General features: G+C 39.6%; 1 pseudogene; it reads left to right on the top strand.

Annotated features, from left to right (window-relative positions):
- Positions 1-902: 902 nt before the first annotated feature.
- On the top strand, positions 903-1,979 carry LOC119543202 (annotated as a pseudogene).
- Positions 1,980-16,264: the final 14,285 nt, after the last annotated feature.

The following is a 16,264-nucleotide window of genomic DNA, read 5'->3' as shown; positions in this document are numbered from 1 at the left end:
CTCACAGAAGAGTATTATATATGATTTATGATTACATATATGTACCAAAATTGTAAAAATATGCAGGGGAATGAAAACACACCAATCTAGTTATAATGGGAACTTCTAGGGAGGCAGAAAGAATAATGGAATTGTGGAGGGATATATGTAAGGGTTTGCAAGATATATGTAAGATATACATGTCTTCTACGCTTTTTCTGTATGTTTGAAGACTTCATACTAAAAACATTTCAAAAAGAAAAAAATCAGAAAGAAATCAGAATTATAAAAAATGAAATTTAAACAAAAATTTTAAATTTCACTTAACGTGTAAACTAAAATTAAATTCAAATGCATACAATTTTAATTAGGATTGAAAAAATCCCATTGCATATAAAATGCTAAAATTTTTATTCATAACAAAAATCAGCAGAGGTCTGTTGACTTGTTTACAGTCTGCAGGATTATTCTACATGAAAGAGGAAAATCAAAAAAAGCAATAAGAAGGAAATGAGCAGGGTTTACCCGCTCTAATGGATTATCTGATTAGAATGCCTGCCATAGTATTCACTGATGCTGCTCGTTTGCGAATATCTGTGTAAAGAGGCACATTAGTTAGGATACAATTTTAAAGCAGCTATCACAAAGAACCAAAATAAAAATAGCTTAAACAAGAGAAGAGTCTATTTCTCACTCACATAATTGTCTGAGCATAAGTAGTGCAGGACTGCAACAGTAGCTTGCAGATGCCTTCCCTCTTGTTGCTTGTTCCCGCTAAACATGTCACCTCCTCTCGTGGTCCGAGGTGGCTGCTCCAGTTTTCACCATCATGTCTACATTTCACCCAGAAAGAGGGAGATCAAAAGAGGGTGGAGGGAGAGTGTCCCAGCACCCTGCGGACTCCATCATCGATCCCAGAGAGAGCAAGCGACATGGCGGCGGTGGCCCAGCCCGAAAACCTCTTCTTAGTGGTGCACGGAGCCGGGGACCTGGGCCTGGAAGACTACGCCATCCCGGAACCAGGCCCAGATGAAGTGCTGCTGAAGATGCATTCGGTTGGATTCTGCGGCTCAGGTGTCCACTACTGGCAGCACGATCGAATTGGGGATTTTGTTGTGAAAAAGCCCATGGTGCTGGGGCATGAAGCTTCAGGAACAGTCACACAAGTGGGATCGCTGGTAAAGCACCTAAAACCAGGTGACCTTGTTGCCGTTGAGCCTGGTGCCCCCAGAGAAACCGATGAATTCTGCAAGATTGGCCGATACAATCTGTCCCCATCTATCTTCTTCTGTGTCACACCCTCCGATGATGGGAACCTCTGCCGGTTCTACAAGCACAATGCAGACTTCTGCTACAAGCTTCCTGACAACGTCTTTGAGGAAGGGGCCCTGATGGAGCCTCTGTCTGTGGGGATCCACACCTGCCAGCGAGCTGGAGTCACCCTGGGGAACAAGGTCTTTGTGTGTGGAGCTGGGCCAATTGGACTGGTCACTTTGCTGGTAGCCAAGGCAATGGGGGCTGCTCAAGTGGTGGTGACTGATCTGTCTGCCTCGTAGTTGCCCAAAGCCAAGGAAGTAGCCGCCGATCTCATCCTCCAAGTCTCCAAGGAGAGCCATCAGGAAATTGCCAGTAAAGAAGAAGGTCTGCTGGAATGCAAGCTGGAAATCACCATCGAGTGTACAGGGCAGAGTCCACCATCCAAGCAGGCATCTATGCCGCCCATTCTTGTGGGACCCTGGTGCTAGTGGGGCTGGGCCCCGAGATGTCCACCATCCCCTGTGCACGTGGCTATCCGGGAAGTGGATACCAAGGGCCTGTTTTGATACTGCAACACATGGCAGATGGCAATTTCAATGCTTGCTTCCAAGTCTGTGATTGTTAAGCCCTTGGTCACCCATCGGCTTCCTCTGGAGAGAGCCCTGGAGGCCTCTGAAACATCCAGAAGGGGATTGCGGCTGAAGGTCATGCTCAAATGTGACCCCAACGACCAGAATCCCTGATGTTAATTCTGCCCTCATCTCCACCCTCCCAGTATCTTGGGGGCTGAATGGCTGGGCAGGGGTAGGCTTTGATGCTGAAGTTTCTTTTGAATGGTGATAGTAATTCCAATAATTCATTATAAATAGAGAGTCTTAGGCAGAGGAGGAGGTGTGCCTTCAAGATACTAGTAGGGATTGTTTGGGGGAACTTGTAGTCACGATGACCTGCTTATGCTGAGCAAAATTCAAGTAGAGCGGAGTTTGACAGAGGCAGTTGCTGGAAACTCCCTTTTTTCCCAGAGTGCCTTAGTTGGGCAAGGATGGCAGATTGCCTGTTGGGTTCCTGCTCCTACCGTAACCGTGGCCAGGTGTGGGGTGGGGGAGTTATGAGGAGACAGCTTCATGAAAACGTAACTGGCCCAAAGCTGATTTTCATGAAAATCTGCAACTCAAAGTCTGTTTTTCCTCATTTTTCATTTACAGCCCAGTGTTTCTGGAACTAAGTACTATTTGATTTGATGATAAAAGGAGAATGAGAAAAGGGCCTAGCCTTCCTGGACCCAGGATAATTTTAAAACCAATCAAATAAAACCCAAATCCTATGTGAGATCAGACCAACTTGTATTCCCCAAATGTGGAAATAGGGGCCTTCTCATCACTGTTTGAAGATCGCCTGTTTTCAACTCCTAAAAATTCTGTGTGGTTTAATTTGCAAGATGAAGAACCATCTTCCCACCACTCCCCACCCCCAGCCCTAGGCAAACTCCGGGCAACCACTGTGGGCTCCCTTGTCACTAGGCAGCCAGGAGAGTCCTACCTAAGGAAGGTCATGGTGAGATCTTAAATCACCAATGTTGCTTGGTCGGTCTTCCCCAGCCCACAGGATTAGCACCTCCTTCTAAGCCCTCTTGAACTCACTGATGATTATTAGACAATTCCATTTAATTCTGGTAATTATAAACAGAAAACCTTTCTGTTCTCATAAGCAGTGAAGGTTCTATTTCTGGACCTGTAACCAGACCAATCTTATTTTAATTGTGGGGTTGTCTGTGTAAGATTTGGATCCAAGTCATATCATGTCCACTTGTGACTTTGAGATGATTCATCAAGGGGGATGCAGTAGCCGTGACATAGCTTGGGCTGTGGGTTTTAATGTCTCACTTCAGCTGGGGAAGGAGAGTGGTTTCAAGAGGTTCTGGTTTTCTTGTGATGAGGGAAGGCCGTGACTGTGCCTGGAATTTGTCAAACTGCTTAGGGTAATAAATTCTGCTTTGGTGCTCTGACCAAAAAAAAAACAAAAACAAAAAAGAAAGAGTGGAGGCCATGGTCTTCCCTGTAAAGACATGACTGGAAAGTTGTTCACATCAGTGATGCTAATATCCCATTGGCCAGAATATAGTGCATGGTTCCATCTAACAGCAAAGGAAGCTAAGAAAGGATAATCTGTATTCTGGATGCTGGATGTCCATATACCCACCTAAAATTTCCATTTGTAAGCCAACAAAAGGAGAATGGAGCTTGGAAACAATTAGGAATCTCTGCTCAGGGGGTAAAATAAAATTCTTTAGCAATGACATGGAATTCCTCTGGAAGAGAAGTGCCTTTTATTTAGGGAAATATTTTTGTGAGTCGTTGAAACTATAAAGCAGCAGAGTAAAAACTAGAAAGAGAAGGTAGAATAAAAGGAGTTTGAATATGCCTCTGCATGAGTAAATGAAAGTATTTGGATTTGTTTCCCATAAAGAGGAGAGAGGGAGGGACACCAAGTTACTCAACAGAAGTCTGGATCCCCCAAACTTTTTTTTTAAAATTAAATTCAGCTTTATTGTGATGTGTTCACATGCCATGCAGTCACCCATGGTGTATAATCAGCTGTTCAGAGTACCATCATATAGTTGGGCATTCATCACCCCAATCTATTTTTTGAACATTTTCCTTATACGAGAAAGAATAAGAGTAAGAATAAAAAATAAAAGTAAGAAAGAACGCTCAAATCATCCCCCTTATCCCATCCTATTTTTCACTTAGTTTTTGTTCCCATTTTTCTACTCATCCATCCATACACTGGATAAAGGGAGTCCGAGCCACAAGGTTTTCACAATCACACTGTCACCCCTTGTAAGCTACATTGCTATACAATCGTCTTCAAGAGTCAAAGCTACTGGGTTGGAATTTTACAGTGTTGGGTATTTACTTCTAGCTATTCTGATACATTAAAACCTAAAAAGGGTTATCTATACAGTGCCTAAGAATGTCCACCAGAGTGACCTCTTGACTCTATTTGAAATCTCGCAGCCAGTGAAATGTTATTTCATTTCATTTTGCATCCCCCTTTTGATCAAGAAGATGTTCTCAATCCCACGATGCCAGGTCCAGATTCATCCCTGGGGGTCATATCCTGTGTTGCCAGGGAGATTTACATCCCTGGGAGTCAGGTCCCACATAGTGGGGAGGGCAGTGAGTTCACCTGCCAAGTTGGCTTAGAGAGAGAAGCCACATCTGAGCAACTAAGAGGCACTCAGCGGGAGACTCTTAGGCACGATTATAAGCAGGTTCATCCTCTCCTTTGCCGCAACGAACTTCATAAGAGCAAGCCCTGAGACAGAGAGCTCAGCATACCAAACCGTCAGTCTTCAATGTTTGTGAGAACATCAGCAACAACCCAGGTGAGGAAGTCCAACACTTCTGCATTTTCCCCCAGCTCCTCAGGGAGGATGCCCCAAACTTTTATTGTCTGCCACACAAGGAAAGGCTTTGTGAGATTGGGTTTTATATGAGTTTGTGTGTAGAATTCCAGGAAAGGGGCTGGGTTTCATTAATGAGCCAGTATCATGTATGACAGTGAGAGCACTCGAAAAAATGAGCAATCCACAAATGGAAATACTCAGAAATATCCCTCAGCCTCATTGTCCTTGAAGACAATTTTGGAAGAGTTATTTCCCAAGAGTCTCCTGGGTTTACATAGTGAATGAGCTCTTGGAAAAGGCCTCCTCCATCCATCTACTTAATATGCGTAAGTCTGATGAAGAATACAACCCAGGCTGTAACTGTGGGTTTTGCTAAACTTAGCCTGATCTTGGGGGAGTCCATTCATCCCTTTCTGTCCAAGCTTCCCCTACCACTAAAAGAGAAACTACAGCATCAAGACTCCATCCACATCAGAACACTCTGAGAATGTAACAAGATTTGTTTGAGAATTTTGGTGACAGGAAGAAGTCAGGAAGAAGCCCAAAGTCTTAAATACTAGACATGGTTTTGAAAATTCTATAAATATAGCCTCTGAGATTGTTAAAAGTTATTATTTAAAAAGTTCTTTGTTTCCCAAGTGGACTCAGGTAAATGGTATTAATTAGTTAATTTACTATGATAGCTGCTGTGGAGGATAACACAATACATTGGATATGGCCTCTGCTTTCGTGTAGCTTTGGTTCATTCATCAATTCAACAGACATTTATTGAGCACCTTCTATGTGCCTGTCCCTAGGCTGGGTTCAGGAACGAAGGAGGAATGAAATATGTATTGCCAGCTGCCAAGGAGTTTGCCATAGGTGAGCAGACATGGAAATAAACTATTACAACGGAGCATGATGCATGTTATAGAAGAGGATGGCCTAACATGCTTTGCTTGTTTGTGGCAAAACCACAACCCTATAAGCCAGGGTCATTTGTAGGGTCTTCAAGATGAAAAAATGAAACTGCAAGACTGGGAGAACCCTCCCATTTTCAAAGCATCTGTGATTTCTCTGGTATTGTTTACAGGACAGAGCCTGAGAAAATCTTTCCTGCTAACAAGCCGGAATTTAGTTTATAATTAGACAAGAGGGCTCAACAACAAGGGGTGATGGAACATTGCCAAGAATCTTGGAGCGGACCAAAGGGAAAAACAGTTCAAAATGAACTGAAATTTGAGGGTTTAAAAAAAGTCCATTTATTATCCATGGCAACCAAACTCAACCCACCTCAGAGAGTGGGTATTGATGGATGGAATTACTTGTCATATATTTACTCACTTTAATCGTAACTAATGAGTATTAAACACTTACTATGTGCCAAGCAGTGCCAGGTGCTTTATATGAATTATCTTATTTAAACTTTATAAACAATTTGTGGGGGGGGGGGGTGGGAATTCTTAACCCCGTTTTGTAGATAGGGAAACTTAGGCTCAGAAAGCATAATTTGTCTTAGTTTTCACTGCTACTGGAACAGACCTCAGATTTGAACCCAGAGACTGTGAGATTTCCAAGCCCTGGGCACTTAAACACCATGTTACCTAGTGTCCCAGATTCTATTAGTTTTACAATAAAACTATTTTACTTATTTATTTATTATTGACATTTATACCCTCCTGACTATCTCCAAAGAACATATGTGATAAAATACATTATAATAAATATATATTTTAAAAAGCAGCACAATAAAAATAAAAAGGAAAGGGGAAGGAATGTGGGGAGTTATTGCTTAATGGATACAGAGTTTCTGTTTTGGGTGATGAAAAATTATGTAATGGATGATGGTGATGGTAGGACAATATAGTGGATGTAACCCAGTATCACTGAATTGTACACCTGAAAGTGGTTAAAATGGCAAATTTGAAGTTGTATATATGCTACCACAATAAAAGAAAAAAAAAGCCATTTTGGTGGCAGGGGGAAAATAATCAAACTGAGTAACTAATCATTTTTAATAAATGTTTTTTAATGAACAAATGAATTAATTAAACTAAAAGTAGAGATTTTAAACTTGGACATTCCTAGAAACTAGAGCAAAAGGAGAAACATGATGGACTGTATATCTAAACTAAGGAAGCAGAGAAGCTTATCTGAACAATTTATTGCATGGACTTTAAGAATAAGGGAAACATGCCCAGCAGACACTCTAGATCACTGTGGATTTCTAGTAAAGGAAAAGCCCTCCACCCAGAGAAGACATCACCGTATAGGGAAAGAGTGTAATGTTGCAAGATACCAGGCTTGGGAGCCAGATGGGCCACTGTTTAGACATTTTTGCCCTTGGATTTCGGCAAGCCCCTTAGCAGGCTTCAGCTTCCTCAGCTGCAAAGAAGGAAGCAGAATCTACCAGTTTTTGTAAGTATTAGAGAAGTTATTTGAAAAGTGGCAGGTATGATGATTATTATCTAATTTTCTTTGTTTCCTTGACTCCTCTATTTGCAGCCGGGAAGGCATAAGTTAAGATCTATCACACTTCTCTTCAGTTATTTTAAACTTGTATCCACTTTTTCTTTCGTTCCTTGTGAAGTAGGTTTATCATTTACTAGACAATAAGCTTTCTGAAGGTAGAAAATACATGAGTCTCGTGCACTATCATATGCCCACTGCAGGGACTCAATAGGCATTAAATGAATGATTCAATGAACGTGTGCATGAATGAACTACAGTGAAGTGGGGAGGACTCCTACCCACAAGTATGCCCATCCTCATCGCACTGTACATCTCAGTTTCTGAATTGTGAAATATGGTCCTTCTAATATCGTACCCAAGGGAGGATGAGATTTTCTGGTTTTTGCATGGGCTGAGGGCTCTGAACCCTTCCTACCCACTCAATGGTCTGATCGTTGTGCACAGGCTCCTTTTCCTGCTACTGCTGAGGGTCTATTTGGTTTAACAGTCCCCTTCTCTTATTTTCTTTTATACTTCAGGAGGGCGAAGATGAGCTCCTGGACTGATTATAACTTTCGATGGTTGCCATCGACACATTATGTTCATTTTATCATGTAGATAATGGCTTTGCTTTTCCAATATAGTACTCTCAGCAGTTAAGCCCAAGGAAGCCCACATTTGTTGATAGATGGTCTAATATTATGCTATCAGTACTTTAACAAGGTATCCACTAATGAGAAAAGCCCATGACCAGTTGTATTTGAGCATTGGCTATCAATTCACAGAGAAGATATTACCAAAGTGATTCATAGAGACTGGTATTTAGAACTGAATTTGAAAAATTAATTAAGAAAAACTATGAGAAAACTGGGTATTTAATACTCAGAGATAGATAATAATAATAAATCAGAAAGGATGGGAGAAACTTCCAAGAATTTTCTTGAGAGAAGGAAAATTAAAGGAGGAGGCATTGAACAAAACTAAACCCATAATTAAACCCCAAGGAGTAATGATACAGCTTTCTTTATAAAATGATGCTGGGCTTAGTTCTGAGGATAATCTAATTCTCTTTGATAAGTACAGCAGCAATTTGTGGAGGGAGGGATAACATTTTGATAAAATAAAAAAGCATTCACTCCTTTCAGCTTCATCCATGATATCTAATCCCCAAACCTGATACAGACGTGTTCTCTTCTTTTACCTAGAGTCAGGGAAGAGGGCTGGGTTGACAACATCTTACATCTGAAATAATCCATCATTCTGCGGTGAGACTGTCTCCCCAAAGTGTCACTTTGTCTTATATCATCCTGATGTAATGGATGATGATGAATCATTGTAGTGGGAATATGAGTTTATTTCTGCAACATAAAACCCCAGATATCAGCACAATCTTCAACTAATCTTTTGCTTATTGTTTCAGTCCTGCTTAAAAGTCACCATCCAGGGGTGGGTGGGTGGGTGGGGCTACACCCAAGATGTAGTCTTTGATTGGCTGGGCTGGACGTGATAGGCGTGCTCTCAAAAACCACTGACTGTGTGGTCCCAGAAGGAAAGATTCTGTCCTAATTGCAGAGGTGCCACCAAAGAGTGAGCAGGTTTGAATCTCAGGCCAGAAACTTGAGTCAGTGAAAAATAATCCTCTTTTCCTTTCTGCCAAGATAGCAAGAAATTAAATCTTGGTCATTATTGGGACTCTGCTCCGATGTTGCGACAAGATCTTACACATGGTCTAAGCCTTGCCAACCATGGGGCACCACTTGTAGTGTTCCCATTGGGTTGCCTGTGTTCCCAGCCTGAATGGGCCCTGTTGATCAGTGGTTTCTGCCCCACACTTGGCAAGACTTAGAATCCCTGGGTCTAGAATTCAATCCTTCCAGAAGCCTCTGGAAGTCATTCCTTCTGAAATCTTCCCACTACCAAAGACAGAGTGGGGCAGGAGTTCTCACTAATCTTATTCCACTTCCCAGCTTTAGGAACATCTTCCCTTTTTCTCTAGCCCCTAAAGCACTAGGTGCTAGATGAATCCAAAAGCAGAATAAAAGCCAATTAGGGCACTAGCACTACAGGTTTGCATGCATATAATCAAACATTCAGGAAATCTTTTGAAAGATTTTGATATTCCAGAAAATCGTTTTATATATCAAAAGGAAAAATCAAAATTTAATTGGTTTTCCTTTTACTCATGCTATGAATTAGTGTTATTTCTATTTTGATTTTTGTATGGAGGGTGGTTGTGTTAAACACCATATTTTCCTCTGTACCAGGTCTCTAAAAGTCTTATCTCACCTGGAAGGTACTTCTCTTCCCTCCCCACTCTCAGGTTTCCAGTACAATCTCTTCCAAGAGGCTGATTTTTCCAGTAGCTTCTTCTTTCTTTTAAGTTGGAGTGTGTGTGCATCTAAGTGTGTGTGGCTAAGAAAAGGAAATACAAAAGATCTGTCTACCTGCTTTAGGGTGGTGGCTCTTTTGGAGGGAGACTGGAGAGTAGAGGGAAAATCACATGCAAACTATCGTGCCATTAATATCCTGGTTCTGTAGTCATGGTTAGAAGTCATAAACATGATCAGAAGCAAAATGTGAAGTGTCTGTATTTAGCTCATTTAGGGTCAAAGCTAGAAATTATGACTGCCCAGTTAAAGAGGGCCTGTACAATGTATCCTTATGAGTGAAGGGCCCAACTCTTTTTTCTGACAATATAATTATTTATTGTTATTATTATTTTTATTAGAGAAGTAGGTTTAACGGGAAAATCTTGCTGAAAATACAGAGTTCCCATATATTGCCCTCCCCCTCCACCGCCCTTTATTATTGCCTTGCACTAGTGTGGTACATTTGTTACTATTGAGGAAAGAATATTATTATAGTTGTACTGTTAACTCTAGTCCATGGTTTACATTAGGGTTAACTGTTTGTATTGTATAGTCCTATGATTGTTTTTGTTTGTTTGTTTTTAATTTTTACTCTAGTAACATATTTACAACCTAAAATTTCCCCTTTTAGCCACATTCCAATATATAACTCAGTGCTGTTAATTATGTCTGACAATTTATTTTAAACTACAGTAAGATTTTTTTCATTTGTCTTAGAGAAAGAAATCTTTCACATTAATTTTTTTTGAAAAAAATTTTTAAATTCCGTTTTATTGAAATATATTCACATGCCATACAATTATCCATGGTGTTGCAATCAACTGTTCACACTGCCATCATGTAGTTGTTGTACATTCATCACCGCAATCAACTTTTGAACATTTTCATTTCTCCAAAAAGAATGAAAATAAAAATTAAAAATAAAAATTAAAAAGAACACCCAAATCATTCCACCCACCCATCCCATCCTATTTTTCATTTGGTTCTTATCCACGTTTTTCTATTCATCCATCCATACCCTGGATAAAGGGAGTGTGAGCCACAAGGTTTTCACAACCACACCATCACTCCATGTAAAGCTACGTAGTTATGCAATCGTCTTCAGGAATCAAGGCTACTGGGTTGCAGTTCAACAGTTTCAGGTATTTCCTTCTAGCTATGCCAATACACTAAAACCTAAAAAGGGATATCTATATAGTGCATAAAAATGCCCTCCTGTGTGACCTCTTCACTCTGTTTGAAATCTCTCAGCCACTGAAACTATTTTGTTTCATTCCACTTCACCCTTTCAGTCAAGAAGATTTTTCTCAATCTCACAATGCCAGGTCCAGGCTCATCCCTGAGAGTCACATCCTGCAATGCTAGGGAGATTTACACCCCTGGGAGCACATACCATGTAGTGGGGAGGGCAGTGAGTTTAACTACCAAGTTGGCTTAGACAGAGAGAGAGGGCCACATCTGAGCAACAAAGAGGTTCTCTGTGGGAGACCCTTAGGCACAATTATAAGCAGATTTAGCCTCTCCTTTGCAGCAACAAGCTTCGTAACGGCAAGTCCCAAGATAGAGGGCTCAGCCTACTAAATTGTTAGTCCTCAATGTTTATGAAAATATCAGTAATAACCCAGGTGGGGACATCCAACATTTCTGCATTTTTCCCCAGTTCCTCAGGGGGGCCCTGCAAATGTATTTTTATTCTCTGCCCAAATTACTCTCGGATATATTAGTATTTCACACTAACCTGTACAAACCTACCAAATCTCACTTCCTATTCAAAGTTCCATGTAATTATGGTGTTTGAATAAACTGACTGTACAAGTTAAATTATTTAGTGTGCTGCAGAAAATATATATCCTACACCAAATAAACATCTCTTCCGTAGGTCTCATACAGAAGTTGAAGTTCTAAAACACAGTCAATATCATCCTTAAGCCTTTTTCCTGATTTGCTTTAGTTCTAACCAGATCTGCTTTATTCGCATTTCTAATTGAAGTCTGGACTCTTTTTCAGCTTTTTTTACCAGTTGCTCTATGCGGTAATACTGACATTCATAGCTGCCAAGCTCTAGCTCTGAGTTTCAGGTGTCACACAGATACCCAAAGTTCCAGAGACTGATCAGGTTAAACATAAAAAGCTCAGCATCTTAGAATTTGGAGATAGCCATTACAACTCAGGAATAGATGTAACTGTGTAAGAGCTTACACTCTAGGGACCTTTACAGTAGGCGTTCCCCTGATAAGCTGTGCTCTAAGATTCAATTCCCGGAGTTTACACATTTTAGTTAGTCCATATTGGCAAGGTATTACAATGTTTGTCTTTTTGTTTCTAGTGTACTTCACTCAAAATGCTATCCTCAAGATCCATTCACCTCATTGTGTGTCTCACAGCTTCACTCCTTCTTGCAGTTGCTCAATATTTCATTGTAAGCATACATCACAGTTCACCATTCTGTTCATCAGACAGTGTACCCTTAGGTCACCTCCATCCATTGCAAATCGTGAATACTGCCTCCATCAACACCAATGCGCAAATGTCCATTTGTGTCCCTGCTCTCAGATCTTCCAAGTATAGACCCCATAATGAGGTTGCAGGACCTTATGGCACCCACATACTTAGCTTCCTTTGGAACCACCACACTGTCTTCCAGATAGGCTGCACCATTCTATTGCCCCACCAAAAGTAAATTGGTACATCCCTATCTACACGTTTTTTCCAGCTCTTGTATCCCTGTTTATATTTTTCCCTGCAATTTTATAGAGATATATCCACATACCACACAATCATCCACAGTGTACAATCAATTGTTCACAATATCATCATAGAGTTGTGCATTCATTACCACAATCAGCACCTGAACAGATTTATTACTATGAAAAAAAGTTTTTAAAGAATAATAAAAAAGATAATTAAAAAATACCATACAATACAAAATAACAGTAAAGTCAGACAACATCACCACTACCAAAAATCCCGAACCCTTCCCTTATATCCCCCTCTCATAGACATTTAGCTTTGGTATATTGCCTTTGTTACATTTAATGGAAGCATATTACAATGTTACTGTTGACCATAGACTCCAGTTTGCTTTGATTATATTTCTTCCCCCAAACCATCCCTTTTTCAACACCTTGCAAGGTTGACATTCATGTTCTCCCACATGTAAAAACATTTTTGTATTTGTACATTTAGTCACATCATTGACCACTCTAGGTTTCAGTAAGTTACACAGGCCCAGTCTTTATCATCTATCTTTCCTTCTGGAGGCATACATGCCCCTACTCCTCCTCTTTCAGCTATACTCACAGACATCTTTGCTCAGTGTACTTACAATGTTGTGCTACCATCACACAGTATTAGACTTTCCATATCTGGATCTATACAATCCATCTTGTTGACCATTCTATACTCATTCAGCATCAAATGCCTGATCTCTACCCTCTTTCTATCTTCTGATAACCTGTGTTCTCAGCTTTTAACTCTCAAAGTTTTCTCATTAATGTTAATTCATATTAGTGAGACCATCCAGTATTTGTCCTTTTGTTTCGGGCTAACTTTGCTCAACATACCATCCTCAAGGTTCATCCACATTATTATATGTTCCGTGACTTTGTTCTGTCTCACAGCTGTGTAATATTCCATTGTGTGTATATACCACAGTTTGTTTATCCACTCGTCCACTGATGGACACTGGGCTGTTTCCATCTCCTGGCAGTTGTGAATAATGTTGCTATAAACATCGATTTACAAATGTCTGTTCATGTCTTGGCTTTCAGTTCCTCTGAGTATATACCTAGTAATGGAATTGCTGGATCATATGGCAATTCTACAGTTAGCTTCCTGAGAAACCACCACACTGCCTTCCAGTGTGGATGCATCATTCTACATTCCCACCAATACTGAATAAGTGCACCTCTTTCTCCACATCCTCTCCAGAATTTGTAATTTTCTGCTTTTTGGATAATGGCCATTCTAGTAGGTGTGAGATGATATCTCATTGTGGTTCTGATTTGCATTTCCCTAATAGCCAGTGAAATTGAGTATCTTTTCATATGTTTTTGAGCCATTTGTATGTGCTCTTCAGAAAAGTATCTGTCCATGTCTTTTGCCCATTTTTTTATTGGGTTGTTTGTCTTTCTGTTGTTGAGTTGTAGGATCCCTTTATATACTCTGGTTATTAAACCCTTACCTAATATGTGGTTTCCAAATATTGTCTCCCATTGTGTAGGTTGCCTTTTTACTTTTCTGACAAAGTCCTTTCATGTACAAAAGTGTTTAATTTTGAGGATATCCCATTTATCTATTTCTTCTTTGATTGCTCACGCTTTGGATGTAAGGTCTAGGAAACCACCTCCTATCACCAGATCTTTAAGATATTGCCCTACATTTTCTTCTAAGAGTCTTATGGTCTTAGTGCTAATGTTTAGGTCTTTGATCCATTTCAAATTAATTTTTGCATAAGGTGTGAGAGAGGAGTCCTCTTTCATTCTTCTGGATATGGATATCCAGTTCTCCAAACACCATTTTTTGAAGAGGCTGCTCTGTCCCAGTTGCTTTGGCTTGACTGCCTTATCAAAGATCAATTGTCTGTAGATAAGAAGGTCTGTTTCTGAACATTCAATTCAATTCCATTGGTTGGTATATCTGTCCTTATGCCAGTACCATGCTATTTTGACCACTGTAGCTTTGTAGTATGCTTCAAAGTCAGGTAGTGTGAGACCTCCCACTTTGTTTCTCTTTCTCAAGATATTTTTGGCTATTCAGGGCACCCTGCCCTTTCAAATAAATTTGTTTATTGGTTTTTCTATTTCTGCAAAATAAATTGTTGGGATTTTAATTGGGATTTAATTGGCATTGAATCTATAAATCAGTTTAGGTAGAATTGCCATCTGAACTATATTTAGTCTTCTAATCCATGAACACAATATGTTCTTCCTTTTTTTTTAGGTCCTGTTTGATTTTGTTTAGCAGTTTCTCATAGTCTTCTCTGTATAGGTCTTTTGTGGCCTTGATTAAGTTTATTCCTAAATACTTGATTCTTTTGGTTGCTACTGTAAATAGAATTTTTTCTTGATTTCCTCCTCCTGTTGCTCATTACTTGTGTATATGAATACTACTGATTTTTGCATTGATCTTGTAGCCTGCCACTTTTCTGTATTCATTGATTAGCTCTAGAAGATTTGCTATAGATTTTTCTGGATTTTCTACATATAGGATAATGTCATCTGCAAACAGTGAAAGCTTTACTACTTCCTCTTAAATTTGGATGCCTTTTATTTCTTTTTATTGCCTAATTGCTCTAACTAGAATTTCCAGTGCAATGCTGGATAACAGTGGTGACAGTGGGCATCCCTGTCTTGTTCCTCATCTTAGAGGGAAAGCTTTCAGTCTTTCCCCATTGAGTATGATGTTAGTTGTTGGTTTTTCATATAGTGCCTTTATCATATTGAGAAAGTTCTCTTCTATTCCTATCATTTGAAGTGCTTTCATCAAGAAATGGTGTTGAATTTTGTCAAATGCCTTTTCTGCATCAGTTGAGATGATCATGTGGTTTTTCCCCTTTGATTTACTGATGTGGTGTATTACATTGATTGATTTTCTTGTGTTGAACCAGCCTTGCCTACCTGGAATAAAACCCACTTGGTCGTGGTGTACATTTCTTTTAATGTGCTGCTGGATTAGATTTGTAAGTATTTTGTTGAGGATTTTTGCATCTATATTCATTAAAGAGATTGGTCTATAATTTTCTTGTACTATCTTTCTGTGACTTTGGTATTAAAATGATGTTGGTTTCATAGAATGAGTTAGGTAGATTTTCCTCGTCTTCAATATTTTTGAAGAGTTTGAGCAGGATTGGTACTAATTCTTTCTTAAGTGCTTGGTAGAATTCACATGTGAAGCCATCTGGTCCTGGGCTTTTCTTTTTGGGGAGCTTTTTGATGACTGACTCAATATCTTTACTTGTAATTGGTTTGTTGAGGTTGTCTCTTTCTTCTTGAGTCAATGTTGGTTGTTCATGCTTTTCTAGGAAGTTGCCCATTTCGTCTTAGTTGTCTAGTTTATTAGCATATAGTTGCTCATAGTATTTTCTCATTATCTTCTTTATTTTTGCAGGGTCAATATTTATGTCCCCTTTCCCATTTCTGATTGTATTTATTTGCATTCTCATTCTCTCTCTCTCTCTCTCTCTCTCTCGCTCGCTCACTCTTTCTCTCTCTTAACCTAGCTAAGGTCCATGAATTTTATTGATTTTCTCAAAGAACCAACTTCTGGTTTTGTTGATTCTCTCTGTTGTTTTTCTGCTCTCAATTTCATTTATTTCTGCTCTAATCTTTGTTATTGCTTTCCTTCTGTTTGTTTTGGGGTTAGTTTGCTGTTCTTTCTCTAGTTTCTCCAGGTGAAGTTAATTCCTTGATTTTTGCTTTCTCTTCTCTTTTGATATAGATGTTTAGGGCAATAAATTTCCCTCTCAGCACTGCCTTTGCTGCATCCCATAAGTTTTGATATGTTGTGTTTTCATTGTTATTTGCCTCGAGGTATTTACTAATCTCTCTTGTAATTTATTCCTTTACCCACTGGTTGTCTAAGAGTGTATTGTTTAGCCTCCATTTATTTGTGAATTTTATGACCTTCTGCCTGTTATTGATTTTGAGCTTCATTCCATTATGACCTGAGAAAGTGTTTTGTATAATATCAATATTTTTAGCTTTGTTGAGACTTGCTTTGTGACCCAACATGTGGTCTATACTAGAGAATGTTCCAGGAGCACTTGAGAATAATGTGTATCCTGCCTTTGTGGGGTGTTGTGTTCTATAAATGTCTGTCA

Source organism: Choloepus didactylus, chromosome 8 (assembly GCF_015220235.1).
Source record: "Choloepus didactylus isolate mChoDid1 chromosome 8, mChoDid1.pri, whole genome shotgun sequence".
NCBI lineage: Eukaryota > Metazoa > Chordata > Mammalia > Pilosa > Megalonychidae > Choloepus > Choloepus didactylus.
The sequence above is the reverse complement of the archived record's forward strand: the minus strand, read 5'-3'. Positions and strand labels throughout refer to the sequence as shown.